At 41.3% G+C, this 16,500-nt stretch overlaps 1 protein-coding gene and 1 long non-coding RNA gene across 25 annotated transcripts in view; both read right to left on the minus strand.

The window, feature by feature from the left end:
* Celf2 (CUGBP Elav-like family member 2) overlaps window positions 1-16,500 on the minus strand; it is an 808,061-nt gene that overhangs the window by 270,884 nt on the left and 520,677 nt on the right. The gene's annotated exons all lie outside the window — the stretch shown is intronic.
* LOC131424116 (uncharacterized) lies at window positions 416-7,999 on the minus strand. The gene is made up of 2 exons (XR_009226632.1): window positions 1,661-7,999; window positions 416-1,630 (listed from the first exon to the last, which is right to left on the minus strand). It is a non-coding gene; the product is annotated as an uncharacterized LOC131424116 (long non-coding RNA).

Below are 16,500 nucleotides of genomic sequence, written 5' to 3' on the forward strand. Positions count from 1 at the left end.
CCCTGAGCACCTGACAGGGCCACAGGTGGCCAGTGTGACCCACTAGTGTTTATTACACCCAGGAGTAAGCGTGCAGGCAATGGAGATGGGTTAGCACACTGCCAGTCCTCCATATTGGCAATGTTCTCCCGAGGACCTGCATATGACAGTCTATTCTTCTCCTCCCAACTGTGACGACACATTCTGTAAGCACTTCCTGCTCCACGCTACCCAGAGTGCATTCACATCCCATTCAAAGAAACGAAAAGACTACCCCAAGGAAGCAGGCAAGTCATTATAGAAAAAAAAAAAAAAAAACCCGGGCATCTCTATGGACCTTCCTATTTCAAATTCTATGAGCCTCAGTGTGTGCAGAAAGAATCAAGGAGTACAGAAAAGGAAAGACGCAGAAACGAAATGATAAAGTTCTGGGGGGAAAAACAGGAGATCAGCAAAGCAAAGGACAGGAGAGGCAGGAACCAAAATGCTGGAAGAAAAAGAGCAAAGAAATTCCTGGAACCAAATAAAGGCATTTATTGAATGATTCGGAATAGAGAAAATCAGAGATCGCAATTCACGGTTTCCACACATGTTGTCTGTAACCTCTCCCCGATCTATTTCCACTATAAAATGATTAAGCACAAACAGGGAATGTAGACTAGTAAAACCCTGTTGACATAAGAAAAAAGCAGAGCAAAGCAGTGATAGAATCCAGCACCCTTGAACATGCCGTAATCTTCTACATAGTTAAAATATAGCTCAAAGTCAAGTTGCTGAGACTCCCAGTCCAGACTTCCATCTGCAATCCAACACTTGGGGAATTCTGATGGGGGTGGGAAGGAGGGAATACACTATCAAAAATATTTGGAAGGCTCAAGTTCAATTTTTTTCCCCCCAGAAAGAGAAAAGTAAAGACTTTTTTTTTTTTTTTAAACAGAACAGTTTGTTCAAGGTTACATAAGAACACGCAGAAAACAAGAAGTGGTTTCCCTCTTGCCAATTTTTCATGGTAATCGGTTACACCCAAGATCCCACTCAATTCTGTACATATTTTGCAGCTTCTCTGGCTTGTAATACGTGAAGGCAGCATGCAGAAACAAACAAACAAAAAAAAAAACAAAAAAAAAAACCACCCAGGGCTCTAAAATACCTAATTTCTGTTTTCCTGACAATTTCAATGATGTTGTGCTTCCTGTCATTCACTCAAATTAGGTATTCTGTACTCAGAACATTTACATGCAACACATTTACGTGTGTGCACGCTTTGGAGTTTTTAAGCCAACTAATTCACACACCTACACTCCTAATTACAGTCAGTGAATATGAACCAGATTGGCTGAAACAGAAAATGACAGTGCTCTGTAATATATCAAGTTAAAAAGTTTGGATTACCCCTCAAGAAGAGAGAGGAGAAAGGCTGTGTTCTTAAATTCTACCTTAGATGTTTTATGGATGTGTTTTCACAGCTCAGTGGATCTTAACAAGCGTAATATTGCTGTCAAATGAGGGTGATCTAACTCCTTCCAGATGCCAATAGTCCTTATGTGGGGGGTGAGGAGGGGATGAACTCGAAAGCAAAACTTGCTGGCACTGAAACATTTACCATCACAGATAACCACCCTGGAATTAAAAGTTATGCTATGCAAAGTAACTGAGAAACCCCTCTGTTCAGGAAGGCAACCTGAGAAACCCCTCTGTTCAGGAAGGCAAAAATCTGATTATAAAATATAGGTTTGGTTTCACCTCTCATCATTGTTGTATGTGCAATATTGAAACAGCAAAAAATGCTTCATATTCTGTTCATTGCCGATTTATTTTTAAAAGAGGCAAGAGTCCAGATGCAAAGAAAAGAAAAATGTCAACTTTTCCATTGTCAGTAGTGTTAATAACCTGTAGCTATGAAACTCTACTCTTTCCTTTGACAGTGTCGTGGAGATTAATAGCCTCCACAGTTCAACTATACCTCTTGACATTTTCTAGTGACTGGGAAAAGCCACATTACAGGCAGAGAGTACTGCTAACTGGAATACAGCCCTAGGGAACTGGTGGGCGGGGTGTAGAGCACAGGAACCTGAAAAGAGTACAACCTCAGGAATGATCCTCCCTTGTGGAAAGACGGCTGCATGGGCTTGTTGAAATTATGAATAACCATGTCTTAAGTGGCATTTAGTTGAATTTTCCATAACTCTGAAAGTTGGCATACGGGGGAACCCATAAGTGTCCAGCAGTATTGCAACTCAGAAGTGCACTTAGCAATGGCATTATGCTGGGTGAATTAGACAAGGACATTTGTCCCAAAATAGTCAATACAGAACAAAAATGCCTATATTCCAGAAAAAAATCTAACCTGAAATCGGCATTCAGGAAAGGCACTGAGCTCTTCAATGGTAACAGAGTTCCTAAATGATCTCTTTACTACCCTTCAATCGTGGAAAATATATATACATACTTTGAAAAGGAATCAAAATTGTGTCTACCTTATCTGTACAGAAAAAAAAAGAGCATCTTTCTGTATCCCTGAGACTTCTTTAGGGATCAAACCCCCCACACACAAAATAAGGATGTTCATACGGTACTTGCCAAAGTCTAGTCCGCAGAACACTGGCACCAGAAGGTTCCATGGTTATTCAGGGTCTGAAAATAGTCCCCTCTTTCATACTTAATTCACAACGCTCATATTAAAGATTCTGTCAGTCCTGAGACAAAGAACTAAAGGCCTCTGTGTCACTTTGTTTAAACCTGGGTTTGCCAAGCTTTCTTTATTTCTGTCATGGAATTCTGTTCACCCACACATCTTCCTGGTGTTCCACGGAATCTACTTTAGAAAACACTAGTCTAAAAACTAAACTCCTATGCTAGCTGCGAACAAAGAGGGGAATATTACATTCAGAAATCCTGGGGGAAAGTTATTTAAAGGCCTTTCGTACCTTTGTAGAGTATTTTTCTCCCAGGTACACAGTAATGGGTCAATGGAAATGGAAACTTAGATTTTTTTTTTTCCTGTTTTAATGAAGAAAAATCTCTCTTTCGTCTAACATGCTTAAATAGAAAAGAGTTTACAGGATGTTCAAAACAATCCCTGAAAATTCTTTTCTGGTGAAGAAATACCCAAGTGCTCACAGCCAGAAAAATATCAGGGAAATAAACAATGAATTTGGCAATATAACAACTCCAAATCATCCTTTCTCTACAAGTCCAATTTGTTTTCTATCAGTTCTCTGTAAATCTTCTCCCTAGTAACTCAATCAAATGTTAGCTTAGACGTGCTACTTAGAATCAAATTAAAAATTCTAGAAAATGAAGCAACAAACCAAGGACTTTAGCTTTACACTCACCGGGAGGGGACAGACAGAGAGAAATGAGATTAATGACAAAGGGATTTACAGAAACTCTTTGGGAAGCACAGAAACTCTCATTCATGTATTAGTCCCGAGGGTTCTGTTGGCTATTATTAGCATTCTGTCTAAAATGAGACGAGAAAGGAAAGGGTAAATGAGGAGAACCTTGGAGCAGATGAAAACGATAATACTTTAGGGACCACAGGATCCGTGAAAATTAGCACTGAGCCCTCATGCCCAAGACATAAAAGAAATCAGGGCAGTCTTAATGAGAACTAGGCAGTGAGCCTAATGAGAACCGTAATATACTTTATCTCCCCTTTATATTTCATTTTGGTGTCATTAGATGCAATGAACCAACAAGTATTTATTGGGAGCGTATTCTGTGCCCAACTTGGGGCCAAGCGCTCTGGGGAGATCCAAATTGCATTCAATGGTGGCTGGCAGCATGCGACTTCCTGACCAGAGCATCTACACCAGAGTCTCCTGGGAACTTGTTAGAAATGCACTCTCAGCCCCACCTGGACCCACAGAATCAGAAAGCCTGGGGATCGGCCCAGAATTCAGTGTTTTTAACAAGCCCTGCAGTGACTTGAGAACCATTGGTCTATAGCCTAGTTGGGGAGCCTTGAAAACACAAAGCAGCAGCAAATAAAACAGAGCTGGAAAGTGCAGAGAGCTCACAGTCAGCCTCGGTGACTGTTCAAACTCCATGCTGCAACCTTGAAGCAAACCCAAGGCCAGGCACGGGGAGGCTGAGGCAGGAGGATTGAGAGAAGAGTACTAGTGAGACCTCTTCTCAAGGAAACAAAACAGAAAAGCAAAACCCAGAGTATCTGTAATGACTTTTTCTATTTCCACTCTCAGAGGCTGGTATAAAGAGAAGACGTTAATTCCTAATGGACAAGGAACATTCTATCGTCCTGGCAGATGAAGCTGCAGAAAGAACTGCAGAAAGATCTCTCTTTGTCCTTTAAATGTTATCAACATACATGGCCCTAAGGGGGTCTCCATGCTGTATTTGCTACATTGGGGTTAGAAGCAGCCCCAGTTCCCTTTCCAACAAAGTCCTGGGCAGCAGAGGTGATGCCTTTGCATTTCAGTGCCACTAAAAAAGCCCCTTCACTCTGCTTGATCTGGGAGTCATTCCAGTCTTGCGCCAAAGCACACTTCTTCACATACAGTGCTCTAAAGACTTCAGCTACCAGTAGGGATTGCAGTTCACGTTTATTGAACATATTTTATAACATGTCAAGTGCTTTATATGAATCATCTTTTAACTCTTGCTCCACCTTTGGAGGTACCTAGTTATTCACCCCATTTGACAGGTGAAGAAATTAAAGATTAGAAAGATCAAGTCTACTGTTCCACACTACACATTAAAATATAGTTAAAACTTAGGTAAATCTGACTGTACAGCCCAATTCTCAGGCACTGCCTCACATCCTCCTGAATTATTCAGTATTCTGGAAGGTCCTGGAACATTATCTTCAGCAAGGTTAATATTAGCCTTACTTATTTTTGGCAATTGCATAAAATGGAATAAACAGAGCCGAGAGGTGCTTAAGCAATCTGTGGTTTTTAGGTAACAACATGCAACACAGTAAGAAGAATGAATTAAACTACAAAGGTACAATTTAAATAGACAAATTTTGTTGACGATCCCTTTGGGTATTGTGGTGTCTTATGCTTTAGACAAGATTCTCAATAGCAAATTCTTACTCTTGGATATGTATCATAAAACTACAAGAGCTCTGTGTGTATAAAGTGAGATCCTTATTAGTGGAACCACAGTAATAAGATATTATTACATTATGATATTATATCCTAGGGTATTATAATAAAAGGCTATTACCACGTACTTGGCTAACAGGGTCCACACTGTTATAACATATTAAAACCAGATAGAGTTATAAAAATGACAATATTGTAAGCATAATCTTTAGTACTTGTAGGGGAAAACATTTTTCAAATGAGGTCTCAAAACACTTGCCTAGCATTATTGCAAATTTATATATGGAGAAACTGTTACAGAAAGACTTAAACAAACACATCCAAAAATATATGGAAGTCTTTTGCAAAATGTATGAAAGATTAAAAGCTCACCCAGTATAGGTTGACAGGAAAAGATTCCAAATGACCCCAGGGGAGGAAATCAAGTAACTGTTCATTTAACAATAATTTATTGACTGCCTATTATGAGCTAAGTAGTATTCCACAATATGCAAATAGAGCAGCAAACCAAAGAGACAAAGCGCCTGCTCCTTGGAGCTTACCGCTTAATAGGCAAAATAGAAAAATAAACAAATAAGCATTTCATATACTGTTAAATAATTCTTTTAAAAGCAATGCAAGGGATAAAATGAGTGGGCAAGGGAAAGTGATGGGTTGTGGTTTCAATATGGTGGCCAGGGACAGCCTCTTGATGAGGTGACATACAAGCAGAACCTTAACAGAACCTAGGCTGCAAGTCAGTGCAAACACCTGGGGGAAGCGGGCTCAGGGCTGCAGGAGGAGGGCTCAGAGCTGGGGGGATACCAAGTTCAAAGCACCTGACTGGAGAACGTGGTGGTGGTAGCATCGCAGAAGAGCAAAGCAGCCAATGAGAGTGAGCAGAAGATGGCAGGCACTGAAAGCAGGCTGTGGTCAGGGACCTAGGACTGACTGACCGATTTGGAGGACGGGACCCAGAAAGAACTTTGCACAGGCTAAGCCTACACTCTACCACGGAGCTGCACCTGTACCAGTTTCAGTACGTTTCCAGGACATTACATTTCACTAGGTTTGAAAAGAACCTACTGTAGGGAATCTGAGCAGGGGACTGATACCATCTGAAGACCAGGTGAGAGATGAGAGCCAGGTGACTAGCACAGGTGAGTAGGATAGGTGAGAGATGTTTGTGGCTTGGTCAGGGCAGAAAGAAAGAAGTGGTCAGAATAAGACTATGTTGAACAAAAAGCCAATAAGTTGGATATGGAGAATGAGAGACAGGGAAGATAACAATTTTAAGCTTCTGCCTCGAGCAGAAGTTTACCCTCCAGTGAAATGGGGGAAGGAAGGGCTGGGAGACCCAAACTTCGTTCTGGGACAAAACTTCGTTCTGGTTCGACGTGCCCAGTGTACATCCAAGTGGAGTTAAGCAGGTGGCTATTCAAGTCTGGTGTTCAGAGGCGAGGCTAGGTGGATACACCACTGGATGTCACAGATACTGAAGAATCAAATGCTTCCCTGAATCTGTGTGGCAGAAAGAATGGTGAGTACAAATCAGAAGATGCGAGTTCTACCCTGGGTCCCAACGGTGGCTCTCTGGGTTTGGTTCTTACCATCCACATCCTGCCCTTCCATCTACAAAAGAAATGCGACTAAGAATGATGCTGGAATAGATAATCACGTGCATTGGCAAGGAGGGGGAGAAACCAGACGTTCATACACTGATGGTGGGAAGGTAACATGGAGTCACCTGCAAAGTTTTCCAGTTCCTCAGACACTTAAGCACACCCCAAGTGAACTAGAAACAAATGTCCACACAAAATCTCGTCCATGAACACTCATAGCAGCATTATTCAAAACAACAACAATCTAAATGTCCTTCTACTAGGAGATAAAGTGACACTGTCTATACAGGGGAATAACACCCAGACACAAAAAGGAAGGAAGCACAGAGACCTGCTAAGCACACATGGGCCTTCGGAAACACCACACTGTGTGAAAAAAGCCAGATTAAAAAGTCCATGTGTTGTATATTCACATTTATGTGAAATATGCAAAACAGGTCAACAAGCAAATCCACGGACTTAGAAATGAGTTGCCAAGGGCTGGGGGGACTTGTTGGGAGGACCTGGCAGGTGACAACTAAGGGGCAGGGGACATCTTCTGGATGTGCTGAGAAGAGTGGTGGCTGAACAACCTGGTGAATTAGCTGAAAGCCACTGGACTGTACACTTTAGAAAGGTGATGATTTTGGTATATGCATGGTACCTCGACTAATTAAAAAAAAAGAAAAGACAGTCACAGCTTCTCAAGGAAAAAGAAATAAGCCAGGATGAAATCTCATTTGGTAGAAGACACATTAGTATGAGTCTTCAAAGCCAAGAGGGATTGTTTTTTGTTTGTTTTTATTTAAATTTGTTTTAATTAGTTATATGTGACAGTAGAATCCATTTTGACACATCATACATAAATGGAGTATAACTGCTCATTCTTCTCGTTGTATATGATATAGAGTTACACAGGTCATGTTATATGCACACAGGGTAAAAATGCCTGATTCATTCTACTATCATTCCTCCCCCCATACCTCCTCCCCTCTTTTCACTTCTTTCTAATACAAAGTAACTATATTCTGCCCACCTCCTTATTGAGAATTAGCATCTACATATCAGAGAAAATATCCGACCTTTGATTCTTTGGGATTGGCTTATTTCACTTAGCATGATATCCTCCAGTTCCATCCATTTACTGGCAAATGTCATAATTTCATTCTACTTTAAGGCTGAGTAATAGTCCATTGTGGTGCTGGAGTTGTGGCTCAGTGGTAGAGTACTCATCTCACATGTTTGAGACACTGGGTTTGATCCTCAGCCCCACATAAAGATAAATAAATAAAATAAAGGTATTGTTTCCATCTACAACTTAAAAAAAGTTCTATTGTGTGTGTATATGTGTGTGTGTGTATATATATATATATAATGTGTGTGTGTATATATATATATATATATATATATATATATATATATATATATATATGCACACACACACACACATATACACACACACCACAATTTCTTTATCCCTTCATCTGTTGAAGGGCACCTCGGTTGGTTCCATAGTTTGGCTACTGTGAATTGACCTACTATAAACATGGATGTGGCTGTGTCACTGTAGTATGCTGATTTTAAGTCCTTTGGGTCTAGATCAAGGAGTAAGATAAGCCGGCCAAATGGTGGTTCCATTCTAAGTTTTCTGAGGAATCTCCATACCATTTTCTAGAGTGGTTACACCAACTTTGCAGTCAAGAAGGACGGCCACCAGTTGTGTCCTCCTTCCCACCTTTACTATACCCTTGCTTCCCAGGAACTCTTGAGCACGGAGTTTGAAGTCAAAAGGTAGAAAGCAATGCTGCCAGGCTTTGAAAAGCTCTAAATTACACACAGTGTTTACTGTGGAAAAGCAACAGAAATCTGAAAGGAAAGGGGGTAAATACAAAATTTCCTTCTATCATAACAGAAAACTAATCTCTGGATATTGCAATAGAGTGCTAAGCCCCAGATTTCCTCTCATTTCATATTATTATTGAAATTCTGATCATGTAAAAATAGCTCATGCAGATGTTCTAGCCTATCCTGATTCTACCCCAAGCCAATCATGAACCCAAGCCTGTGCCTGCAATGGGTAGATCATAATATAGTATCATTTCAGCAAAATCCAGATACATGATAATGGGACACAAAAGTCAAGATAATCAAAGAAATGCAGAGTGAAGAATTTCATAAAAATTCAAGTAATCCTAGCAGAATGTTAAAGTTCCAGGTTTGTAAACATCCAAACAAACCAGCTTAAGTACTGTACTCTCTAGGGTACAATGGAATGTCCTAATGGAGGGGTCACAGAGATCCCACTGGGTTAATAGCCCAGAAGAGGGCCCACCTCTTTATTTCTATAACTTTACATAAGGTTATTTTCAAAGGAAAATGTGCGGAACCCCCAGAGGGGTGGGCAGAGATTTAAAATGTGTGGAGAGAAGTACCTAAGACATACAAAGCATATTCTTAATATGAAGTCTTACAAACTTGATTCCATCTCTTTCTGCACTTTAATGTTATTTTTCCAACTTCATCATATCAGAGGATTTGGGGAACTTTCTCTGGCATGACTTTCCAGTTACTCTTGTTGAATCTGAAAGAGGAACCCTGAGGCACATGTTCGTAGACACCAATGTTCACAGCTGAGGGGTCTTGATGCTGCACCTCCTCTTCCCTAAATCCTTCCCACTCAGTGGTTCCTCCCTCACTTGGGATCAGGGTCAATGTCTTTTCGGGGTAGCGGGTACCAGGGATTGAACTTAGGGGTACTCGACTACTGAGCCACATCCCCAACTCTATTTTGTATTTTATTTAGAGACAGAGTCTCACTGAGTTGCTTTTGCTGAGGCTGGCTCTGAACTTGCGATCTTCCTGCCTCAGCCTCCGAAGCTGCTAGGATTATAGGCATACACCACCATACCTGGCTCAGGGTCACTGTCTTGATGGTACCACTACAGAACATTTGTGTCCCTGACCCCTCGAGTGCATATGTTAAAAACCTAACCCTCAGCGTGATGGTGTTGGGAGATGGGTCCTTTGCAGGCAGATTAGGTTTAGTTGGGGTACCTAGCTTGGAGCCCCCATGGTGAGGTGAGTCCCTTTATTAGAAGGGGAAGGGACACAGAGCTTCCTTGTTCAGCAACATGAGGTTATAGCCAGAAGGTAGCTGTCTGCAAGCCAGGAAGAGAGTCCTCCCCAAGAACCAAATCTCTAGGCACCTTGATCTTGGACTTTTCAGCCTCCAAACTGTGAGAAATAAAAATCTGTAGTTGAAGCCACCCAGTCCTCTGTATTTTATTATGGTGGCCTGAGCACACCAAGATACTATGAGTTGCAGGTGGCCAGAGAAGTGCAGCTAACACAACCCCTCAGGGATGCAGAGCTGGACGGCAGCTTAATTCAGTCTTGAATAATGGAAAACCCTAAAAGGTAGAGGAAGGCTGAAAGGGTCACAAGAGGAGAACAAGACAGAAGAGAAGTCAAATCTGATCGTTAAGAATGTGGAGAGGACCTTGAAAAGCAGCACTTCCCCACCACCTGGAACTGGCACCTGGTACAAAGGGAGCAACCAACCCATCCAGAACAAATGACTGCATCAAAATAAGTCACCACTCAGGATAATGGCACAAAATGTTTTTCCCCCACCCTCTTGGCTTAGAGTTCTATTTCTCCATGATTAAAATTCCATAAGAGTTACACCTTTAAAGTTTTTATAAACTATTGTTACTTTTATTATATGATGTAATTTATCAAATGTGCAAATGTTATTATAGCAGATTACACGCTTAGCAAGCAGTAAATACAAAATAGTGTGTTTATAAAACAGAGAACACACTTTGTGTCTTTTCTGTCTCCACACTGTTAGAGGCCATTCACCGAGAACAGTGACGACTCACAAAAATGCCACCCTTTCAGTTGCTTTGACTGCCATGAGATTTTCCCCATCCTACCTTATCTGAAAATCACATGGTCCCATGATCAATGAAGAAAACGGTAAAAAAAAATTTCGAAATTTATTTTCCTAAGGGTCATCTAACTCTGAGAAGTCTTTGATTAAAAAAAAAAAATCAATGTCATTGCCTAAATACAGATTATCGCACTCTTTGTTCTCCTCAATGACTCAGATGATTTTTGTAGATAGTATAAGGTTGACAAAAGGAAAACAGGGATCCAGCTCAGGTGGCACACACCTATAATCCCAACTACTTGGGAGGCCGAGGAAGGAGTTTTCCAAGTTCCAGGACAGCCTCTGCAACTTAGAGAAACCCTGCCTCAAAATAAAATAAGAAGGGTTGAGGGTATAGCTCAGTGGTAGAGTACCCCCGGGTTCAAACCCCAGTACCACAAGAAATGAAAAACAGAGAAAATAACACTGTTATCCTCCTGAACCATCTCACCCTCAACAGATACATGAAGAAGTCACTTGAAATTTAAAAATGTATGTACTCCAATATTGGGACTGCTTGGTCCCATGGCTTCTTCTAGTAGCACTGACATCCATACGTAAAAATGTAATAGACAATTAGTCCTTATTTTTAATGAAACTAGCCTAAAGATTTTTTCTTCAATAATGTGCATATAGAGGCTTATGAAGTATAAGAAAGGAATAAAATGTGAACATGGGTAAACATGAAACAAGGAACATCTCTTGAGATAAACACCCAAGCCCACCTTGAGCACTGAGCTCCAGTTTTTCAGCACTTCAAGTCCACGCTTGTAGGTACAGAGCTCTTGCCCGCAGGTCTTAGTTCACTTGACTCATGTAGGTAAGAGGGACATTCCAAGTACTGATGCTAGCTTTGACGACAGGCTAATGGATAGGAGGTGCCCGTGAGCACTAGTTCGGTTCCATATCAACACTACACACAGTTCCTCTCTTTTCTTCCTTTTCCATTTGACCCACCTGCACCAACTCTGTGCCCAAGAAAGGGCTGGGGGCCATGGTCTAAGGCTCACTCCATCTTGGTCTCTATGCAGGAGAGACTGCACAGCACTGGGCTGCTGTTGTCCTTACATGGTCAATGCCACGAGAGCGCAGTGTGGACGTGTGGACGACCAGGACACTGCCCCGAGGTGGTGGGTGGGAAATGGAATGAGACAAAAGCAGTTGGCTTCCTACAGAAGGTGCCAAGCAACCCTCCTCCACCTCAAAGAATTTGTAAAACATCCCATGTTTTAACTCCAAAATCATATTTAATAAGTGAGTTTTATTGCTGCCAGAACATTTTAATAATAATGAACTCTACCAGTATAATTTAAAATAATTATGATATGAAGCCCATACATGGGGTTCCAAATATAAAAATAGTTTTAGGTGGAATATTTATACTAAGATAATATGGCACATTTAAAAGCATGACCCTTAAGAGTGTCTCATCTCACCTTCTTTTGTAATTTACCTATGATTTAAAAATTTATAAATAATATATACAAAATCGGTCCTGAAAAGGATATTCTGTTTTACTGCAGAATACATTTTTTTACAGCTGTGGACTACATAATATTTGACGGAGAATCCTGTCCGATTCCTACCATTCCCATAACTCCCCCTCTTCTGATGCATTCTGGTCGTTGAATAATCACTTCCTAATAGGATTATCTTCAGCCTTGCTTAAGTCGACAACCATCTTTTATCGATAACTTAATAAGCACTACAGTTGGAAATACCATTCAATTTCACACACTACACACGTCTACCAGCACAACTAGAGGGTGTAATACAGGGCAAACCCCCAGCAGCTCCGGAGGCTGAGGCAAGAGGATCACAAGTTAAAGGCCAACCTCAGCAACATAGCAGAGCTTTCAGCAACTGAGCAAGAATGTGCCTCAAAATGAAAAATACAAAAGGGCTGGAAATGTGGCTCAGGGGTTAAATACTCCTGTGTTCAATCCCTGCAATCAATCAATCGATCGATCAATTGATTGATCAGTCAATCCCAGAGACTAGGCAAGAAGATTCTACAAGGAACCCAAGCTCAGGTGGGAAAGAAGTCATTTCTGAAAGGAGGCTGAAATGTCCACCCCTGGAGCACTGACTCTGCTCCTCCTTGCTTGTGTGGCTTGGTCCTCCCAGAGGCAGCCACCTCCAGGGAACAAAGGGACACATCACAACCCCCATGCCAGCTCTGACTCCTCTGCTAGCAGAGACTGTCGCTTTATCATTTAACATGGCTACCTACATGGAGTTACAAGGGCTGAAGAACATTTTTACAACTAATTAATTAATTATCCAACAAAAACTCCAAACTAAAAATCACTGAGTTTGGGTCATAAACCTAAGCTTTCTGATCAAGGGGAAGTAAGCTTTTTGTTTTGCCAGTGCTCATTAATTCAGCCTCTATTCCTACCCGTTTTTGTCTCCACCTTTGATTTTTTTTTTTTAATTAAATTTTTCAGAACCATGGGATAGAAGCACATTGTGACACAGCAGCCGAGTTTCACGGCAAACCTATTTCAGAGTGGTCAAGACTGAAATGTCAGTGAGAAACTCAACAGCCCAAGCTAGGCCACAAGGGAGCTTGATCTCGGGGACTCCTGAATCTAATACATGAATAAACACTCTTACTGTTCTTTCTGTAAGTGACAGACCCCTTGGTGGTGGTCAGTCTGCTCTTAAAACACTGTTGAAATGGGACTGTGACCAAGCCAAGAGCATCCAGGACATGCCAGTCACTGAGCAGGCAAACTCTACTACCTACCATGACCGACTCTAATCCCCGGCTGCTGAGCACCATCAGGAGACCACCAGTTCAAAACAAAAGGTTGAATGTTGAGAAACAGATATTTCATCCCCTTCATCCTCAGCCTTGAGGATATGAGGCCTCTCAAAACGAAGGCAGAGAAAGACAAGCTGAGAGCCCCCAAGTAAGGCAAGATGCCCACAGTCAAGATGCAGGAAGAACTTCGAGGGGCAGTGGGTGGGGAGCAATGAAGGGTAATCAGAAAAGAAAAAGAATCTCCTACCACAGAGGTGAAGTGAGGAATTTTAAGGAGATGGTCAAAACTGCCAAATGTGTAGAAGACACGCAATAAATACTTGACATAAAAAAAAAGTCATTCAGGCCATATTGACTGTTCCTCTCTCAGCCAAAATGAGGGAAGATCTATTATGGAAGTAATCAATCCCAACTGGCCAGGGAACAGACCCAGGGGTCCCAATTTCCCAGGAAGGTTGTTCTAAGGAGGCCCAAAGAGAGCAAGACACCACCAGAGGGCAACACAGAGCCAAGTATAATTCCCATTTACCTGGGATGTCTAAGGACATTGGATCATAGGAAGGGTCAATATATCAATGGAATGTCTATTTTTATGTTTAATAAGAGATAAGGTTAGAGAAATTAAAATCGGACCCCATAAAAAGGTAAATATTGAGACTGAAGGAGCCTCTTGTCACTCTACAGACGATACCCTCAATTAGTGACTGTACTTTTACTGTGTAAATGGCAGAGGAAAGTAATTAACAATTAATAGAAGCTGCCCTCAATTTAAAGCCTCGAAGGGAAGTAATTAAATTTAGTAGAAGCTGTAGCCTCTAAACAAAGATACATCATACAAATACAAAAGGAAACACTGATTTGAATAATAAATGCAAATTAGAAACAAGGTTGACGATCGGCAAAAGAGAAATGATCCTAAAATTATTATTTTTTTTCTCTCCTCGAAAAATTTTCCTAAGAAATTCTCTACTGGAGAGAATAGTTTATGGACCTATTTTAATCTGGACAGAGGTGCAATTTGAATCCTGGCTGATGTTTCTGAAGTGCTACCTTGCTTCCAGAGTATTTATGAATGCAGATCAGCTGGCTTCCTGTGGTTCAAATTAACTGTACAAGTACCTTTCATATCATGCAGACAGGCTTGATATACACAGTGTCAACATTACTACCAGGGATGGAGATCACAAACACTGCTCTGCTTGTTGGTCATGAAATAAAATTGCCAAGCAGAATTTGTGTAGCTCCAGAGGGTAAATTACTGCAGGCAACACAGTTATCAGCAGTCTTTAGCCTGCCTCCTAAGCTTCTAACAGAAACATTTAGGCAGAGGAAGCGTTACATCTGGCTACAGCTGCACATTACACGGTCCATTGAGACTCAGATGCTGATGGCTGAACTGAATAACAAACAGCTGGGTATAAATGTAAAAATCAGGAAATCAATTTTAAACACACATATTTCACCAATCCCCTGAAATTCTAGTACTGCATGAGAGAGAACAGTTAGAATTATAGACTGAAAAAGTATCCCAGGGATTAAAATGCAAAAATATACCTGGGTACCCTGGGGTCAGGACGCCTGGGCTGGGCTTTGATGGTCCTGTTTCACAAAGGACAGTGTGAGAGCACACAAAGGCTATGTCATCAAATCATTTTCTGGCTCTGGTCACGCTTCAGTTGAAAGTTATCAGAAATATCTGAGCTTCCCGTTTGAGCTTTCCAGAATGAGGAAAAGTTATTTCATGAATTTAACTGAACTGAATGGAAAGGTTTACCCTGAATGTCTCATCTCAGGAATGTCTAACACTGATCCCAGGTGCTGGTGGAATGGCACACAGAGAGGTGGATGGAGGAATTTCCAGCACAGGGGATCTAGGTCAGAAAAAAACAACAGCTAAGGAGATGGCACATCTTGGGGTGGCCAGGAAGATGCCAATGCTCTGGAAACACTAAAAATAAAACGCTGTGAAATTTTGAACCGTTGTTCTCTTTACAAAGCTTTAGGTGAGGAAATGGGTTGGAGAGGGGCTAGAAATTTCTTCTCCTGAACATTTAAAAGCATGGGTGACTACTTTTGTGGCAAGGCTTAAGTTAGTCCTGTGGCTAGGCTTTTAATAACTGGACACATGTCCATATTTAAGAAAGCTAGTTACACCAGGCTAGACATGAGAAGAGAAATCACATAAGCTATGATCTGAGACTCTTCTTAGAGTAAAACAGGGATGCTATAAATGACATCAAGACAACAGGTACAAACTGGGGTACCCCAGCAAAGCAAGACAGACTCACAGTATCTGGACCTCTAAGAGCAAGAGAAAGAACTAGAGGTCCTACATGGAAGGCCTACATAAGTGGGTGCCCTCCCCTCCTCTTATTTTTACACATCTGTGCCCTTTATTCTCAGTTCTGATCAAGGGTAAATTAGAGAGCTCTAATGAAAATTCAGGGAGCCAGAGGATGGACTAGATAACAATTTAGACTCTATTGCTTGTACAATTAATTTTGTGGGTCACACCAGATCCAATATTAGCTACTAGAGAAGGAGAGTACTACTACCATTGCAGCTTTTTCAGATAGAATTGCAATTTTACCAGTTTTGATTAATGTTGGTTTTCTACCACCACAAACTAACCACATTCTATAATTCAATGAGCAAGACCACAGAGTACTGATGAAATGCACATTCCCAAGAGGTTACTTTTCTTCCACCAGTGTTCCTACCAAAAAAGATGACTCCCTGCCCCCCACAGCAGGGATTGAATCCAGGCTGCAATTTAACCACTGAGCCACACCTCCACCATCCCCTCCCACCCCCCACCCCCCACCCCTTTTTTTTTTTAAGAGACAGGGTCATGCTAAGTTGTTTAGGGCCTCACTAAATTGCTGAGGCTGGCTTTGAACTTGCCATCCTCCTGCCTCAGCCTCCTGAGTCTCTGGGATAAATATTTTTAATGTTCTAGATGTAGCCAAAAAAGAAAGGCAATATCATAATATTTACCTCAGCTGATCTACAGGGTTAAGAATGAAGGTCTTTGGAAAGTTGAAACAGTGAAACACTTGTGTCCCAACAAGAAAATATTTTGTTAATCCACTTGGTGTGGTGGCACACACCTATAATCCCAGTGTCACAGGAAGCTGAGGCAGGAGGATCACAAGTTCACAGGTA

The sequence above is a fragment of the Marmota monax genome, unplaced genomic scaffold (genome assembly GCF_021218885.2).
Source record: "Marmota monax isolate L192 unplaced genomic scaffold, Marmota_monax_Labrador192_F-V1.1 WCK01_AAM20220418_F8-fsc00072, whole genome shotgun sequence".
Lineage (NCBI taxonomy): Eukaryota > Metazoa > Chordata > Mammalia > Rodentia > Sciuridae > Marmota > Marmota monax.